This window comes from Eumetopias jubatus, unplaced genomic scaffold, assembly GCF_037043125.1.
Source record: "Eumetopias jubatus isolate StellerSeaLion01/CBP00866 unplaced genomic scaffold, mEumJub1_p1.0 scaffold_2, whole genome shotgun sequence".
Lineage (NCBI taxonomy): Eukaryota > Metazoa > Chordata > Mammalia > Carnivora > Otariidae > Eumetopias > Eumetopias jubatus.
In genome coordinates this window covers 164,437,011-164,442,835 of record NW_028274808.1, presented here as the reverse complement: position 1 = coordinate 164,442,835, position 5,825 = coordinate 164,437,011, and the positions used below count along the sequence as shown (strand labels likewise).

At 35.0% G+C, this 5,825-nt stretch overlaps 1 pseudogene; it reads right to left on the bottom strand.

Moving 5' to 3' along the window:
- Positions 1–3,439: 3,439 nt before the first annotated feature.
- Positions 3,440–4,613, bottom strand: LOC114200430 (glycoprotein-N-acetylgalactosamine 3-beta-galactosyltransferase 1 pseudogene; annotated as a pseudogene).
- Positions 4,614–5,825: the final 1,212 nt, after the last annotated feature.

The window sequence follows — 5,825 nt, the reverse complement described above, 5'->3', positions numbered from 1 at the left end:
TTTAAAGCCTCAATAGTATTCCATTTTAGGTACCTACCACTTTTTCTTTTTCCATTCATCTGTCAATGAATATTTAGGTTGTTTCCACATCTTGGCTATTATGAATAGTGCTTCAATGACCACGGGAATGTCCATGTCTCTTCAAGATCTTGATTTCAATTCCTTTGAGTAACTACACAGAATTTAAACTAATTCTATTAACTTAACTCTATTAACTCTATTTCCCTAAAACTCCACATCCAGCTTATCCAGAAATCCATTTGCTTGCACCTTTGAAATATATCCTGAAATTTGGGACCTGTGAATTTACATTTTTCACCAAATTTGGAAAGTTTTTAACCATTATGTCTTCAAAATTTTGTCTATCTCTGTTTGAAGTTACTCTACAACTCACTTCTATTCTTTCAGTTAAGTTGTTTTTCTCTATATATTTTAGATAGTTTTGATCCTGATGTCTTCATTTTCACTAAGCTTTTATCTGCCATGCCTAATTAAGCCATTATTACCCATTAATATCATTAATCCCATCCAGTGTAATTTTCAGCTCATTCATCTCAGTTGTAGTTTTAATTGCTAGAAGTTTGATTTGGGTCTTATTTGTATCTTCTGTGTCTCTACTTGACCATTTGACCAAATGTAGTACAGTTATAATGTCCCTTTCTGCTGATTCTAAAATTCAGGTCAGGTTTTATTGATTGATTAGTCTCTCTATTGTGAGCTATGTTTTACCTTGCCTTGAGTAATATTTGATTGAATGACAGACATTATGAGTTTTGCCTTGTTAAGTGCTGGATATTTTTGCATTCCTATACATCTTCTTAAACTTCATTCTGGGATGTAGTGAATTTACTTGGAAATGGTTTGATCCTCTCAGGTCTTGCTTCTGTGATTTTGTAGGTAGGTCCTGAGCAGGGCTGTCTATGGCTAATTATTCCCCCAGTACTGAGGCAAGATCTCCCTGAATTCTTTATTCAATGCCTTGTGAATTGTGAACTTCTCTAATCCAGCTCATGAGACTAGGCATTGGTAGCAGCCCATGTGAGAACTGGGAAATGTTCCCTCTGTCTCTTTGGATAGTTCTTCCCCAGAGTTGATTCCTCACCCATTTGCTCTAATGGGTAATTTTTCAGAACACTCAGGGTACCCTCTGCAGATTTCCAGAGTTCTCTACCTCTGTGTAGCTCTCTCATTTCTGGTAGTCTGTTCTATGAACTATAGCTGGGTTGGTTTCTCCAGCTTCATCTCTTCTACTTATGAAATCCTTCAGACTCTGCTTTAGTTGTCCCACCCATGCTATGGCTTCTAAACTCTCTCAAAGCTATCAGCCTTACCTCATTTGTTTCCTGTCTCTCAGGGATCACGGTCCTCCATTGCCTGATATCTAATTTTTTTTTTCAAAACTGTTGCTCTATCTATTTTGTCTGATTTTTTTGAACCCTTCAGATGTGAGAACAAATAATATCCTTGTTAACTCCAATTGGAACAGCTGTAAAAGTCATCCTGTGGATTTTTTTTAAAGGGGGAAAGAAAAAAAAGAGATATGATATTTTCAAATATAGCTACATAACACATATATGTATTTCTTAATACAATTAAATTCTTGTGCATTTTTTCTTCTTTAAATTATTTCACATAACTTCATTTTCCTAGTTACTCTTACAATGTTTATATCATTTAAATCTCGCTAAGCTATCAAGAAAGTTTACATTCATTTGAATAAGTTATAATAAATGGGAAATAAAAACTATTACATTTTCTCACCTTCAATAGATTGACCAATTACAATTGCTCCTTAGAGATAGAAAGAAAATATATTGCTACCTGCAGTCTAACATATAGAAATAGTTTTTGAGATAATTAAAATTAACTTTCATCAAGAAATGATTCTCTTCACCTAATCTTGATATCTAATATTTAATGCACTTGGGTAATTTGTCAAAATCATGCTCAATTTAAATTATTTCATAAAATCCCAGTTGACACAGATATGGACAAATGTGAAAAAGGATGATTAATTTTCAATCAGCAACAATACTCCCATGTCTTACTTCATTTGACAGATTATTGAGTCAGAAAAAATTTAAGGTGACTCCACATAATTCTCTTTTTTTATGTAAGCCTGTCTGCAAAATCAGAAAAGAACCAAACCATATAGGCAATAGAGATAATACAGGAAGATGAAAGTTAATGATCTATTTTGATTCGTGTTGAGACAAATTAATGTTTTATGGGCCAAAAATAGTGCTTTCTGAGGATTCAGTGAGTAACACACTCAATTTGGAACAGAAAAATAAGTTGGTTTGGACTCAGCATGTGTTTGAGCTTTGCAAATTACTTAAATTTTCTGAGCAGAAATATCGACATCTATAAAATCACAATATTAACTCAATCTACAAATTTGCTGTGAAAATTAAAGGAGATAGTACATTTTGCGGAACTTTATACATGCATGCTTATGATACAGCCACTCTGAATTATTAAATATTTCAATACCTATATTGGTATAGAACATATAATTAACTGAAACATATTATGAATTGTAGCAACCTGAGTGTATCTTCTCAATGAAAGATTTATTTTATTTATTTTTTAAAAGATTTTATTTATTTATTTATTTACTTATTATTTATTTATTTTATAGAGAGAGAGTGTGCATGAGCAGTGGGAAGGGCAGAGGGACAGGGGGAGGGAGAGGGAGAGAGAATCTCAACCAGACTCCGCACTGAGCATGGAGTCTAATGCACGGTTTGATCTCATGACCCTGAGATCATGACCAGAGCTGAAACCAAGAGTCAGACATTTTTTTTTTTAATTTTAAAATGTGGTTTTATTAATGTACTTTAGGATAAGTGCCATTCTTATTTTACCTTGTCTGGAAGAAATACTGACAATTACAGTCAGAGGAAATTTTCATTAGACAAAACCTGCATGTATGAGTGTGTGTGTGGGGGGGGGGTTGGTTCATTTATATCATACTGCTCATGTCTGGACTTTATAAATAACATTAAGCAACACTGTTTCCTTCTAAAATTTTCTTTAAAGCAGATCTATTTAGCATCATCTCTGTTACTAATATGTGCAGTGTAGTTTTAGAAAATTTAAATGTTCTTTCTAGTCTCTCAGTGAAAATAATACATGTGGTCAAGAATAGAAAACAAAAATCTCATTTCTAGTTCCTCTGCCTGGCCACATTTTAAAAACACAAGTTTTTCAGATATATATATATATTACTGTATCAAAACACACATTTTAACAGACTTCACAGCTCACTTAAAGCTTCAGTTTACAGTCATTCATATGAAAGATTTCTAATATGGAATGTTCACTTAGAAAGAATTCCTCTCTGGGATTCCAGTGTTCTGTATCAGAAATGTAGAAGTTCTTCAGTGCAATGCTAGACATTTTACCTCTTCATTTATGTTTTTTCTTTCAAGAGTTCTCATTTTACTTTTGGGTCTTCATTTTTGTATGCTCGACTTCTTTCTTTTAGTATATTCCCAGGTAAGGCAGGTTGATATCTGTATAAATAACCATATGGACGAAGATGATAAATGAGGTATTCTAACTCATACATAGTTGTAGGATCAACATAGTGAAAAGAAACTGCAAGATCAGAACAGCAACCAGGACCCTCTACAGGAGGATACTAGTTATAATTCCAATACCAAAAGGTTCTAGGTAGATAACCCTTGATTAAGTGGTGTTCTGGTACAAAGGGATGAAAAGTTTCTTTTCCAACGGTATCTCTGGAATCTCCTGCTTCTACATTTATAATTTCCGTGCATTTGCCCAATGCTAAGTCTTCGATGGAGGAACTATGTGTACATTTGTCTGTTTTAAATGCATCACAAATCTCTTCAAGGCTTCTTTGCTCAGTACATACCCTGCTCCTCCACTCACGTAGCCCTGCTTTACATCGGGCTTAAATCTTCTCCCAAAGTAAATGGGTTCTTCAGGGTTGTATTTTGAGAGTAGCCATGCCAAAGTGCCCAGTATAACATACGTATCATCATCTGCTTTCATAAACCAATCAGCATCTTCTAAATAATGATCCTGAACATACTGAAAAGCTTTAATTGTTTTCCAGTATAGTTGGTCTCTGCCTTCTCTGGTTTTTAATCCCACAGCAGGGAAGTCTTTATTTTCTTCTGAACTCATAAACAACACTTTATTACAACGCTGGGCCCATGTAGCTTTGACGTGTTTGGCCTTTTTCTCTAGATTTTGAGGCCCTGCCATAACTCAGCAAAGAATTTTAACCTTTTGATAGAGGTTTTCAGCGATGTCTGTGTTCTCATCTTTATGTTGGCTAGAATCTGCATTGAAGTTCATCTGTCCTTCTAGATGATTTTGTCCATTATCATCTGAGTGCCTAGCGTGAGGATCATTATGCAGAATATTAGGCTGGGTATCACCCTGTTCTCCCAACAAAATACTAAATAGCTGAGAACATAAAACAAATCCAATTGCTGATCCACAAAGGAAGGTTAAAAAATTCAGCCAAGATTTAGAGGCCATTTCCCGAAAGTGTATTTCTGACATCAGCCGCGGCTCCCTCTCGCCCCTCCTGGGGGGCGGAGAGGGGAACCCCTCGAGACCGGCAACCTTAGCTCTTCCCGGTACCCGCAGAAGTGGCTCGGAGCTGCTGGCTGGGGCCGCCCGCTGCAGCCCAGATCATTCCCTGGCGGCGGCCGAGGCGGACCCAGCTCACCCTCCCTCCCCACGCCCGCCAAGAGTCAGACATTTAACTGACTGAGCCACCCAAGTGCTCCAAATGAAAGCTTTATTTTAAATTTAATTTCCCCAATTAGGAAAAAATTCTTTCTAATATGAAATTCAAATGTCATCCTCCCTGTCAATGAACACCTAAGAACACATGATGTTTTAGTTTGAAACTGTTATTTACAATTTAATAAATAAGCAGCCAGTATTCAGTGTTCTGCACATTGGAGGTTCTTTATGCTATACATACTACATATACTGCAGAATATGCTATAAACTATAATATATTTTAAGATATTGTTGAGTATTTCTAGATGCTAAAACTGTAAACTTCATTCAAGTAGAAATAAGGAACTTGAAAAAAAAATCATTCACAAACAAAAGACAACTACAAACCATGGGGTATAGTTGTTTGTGGATATAATAGGTTAGGCAATCTGAAGAGAATCTTAATATAACTAGATCCTACATAAAACATTATGAATGTCTGGGAATCCAACAAGGAAGAAAAATCTCTAAAGAATATTTCCTCTACCCCAAAAAACAAACACATACAAATACCAGTAAACTAAAAGGTGTGGAAGCCTGAAGGAAATAGTAATATTAGCTCAGAGACTCAACCTTGAATCCTGGTTAAAGTGATAACACTAAACCTGTGTATCCTGTATTAATAAGAGGACGAGGTCAGCTCAGAAAAGTAGAACCCTTGGAACCCTGTGAGAACAAATGCAGATTTTCTCTAGAATAAAAGATATCCAACATGGGTCCTCTAGATTCCTACATATTAAAATGAAAAATGTTGAACTCATAAGCAAAAATCATCAAGCATATAAGAACATGGAATTAGCAGGGTCAGAGAAACAAACATACTGATGAAACATTTCTAATTAAGTTAAATCCCCCACAACACTTTAGCTAATAGAAAAGAAAATAGAAAATAAAAGTAATTCTGTAGAAAACATTTTTGAAGTAAAAGATAAAATCACAAAAAATGAGTAGGAAACCAATGAATATCAAAAATTCCCAGAGATATAAAAATGAAACAAAAGAATTTTAGAAACATAACACATAATATTGATATAAAAATATCAATGGATGAGTTA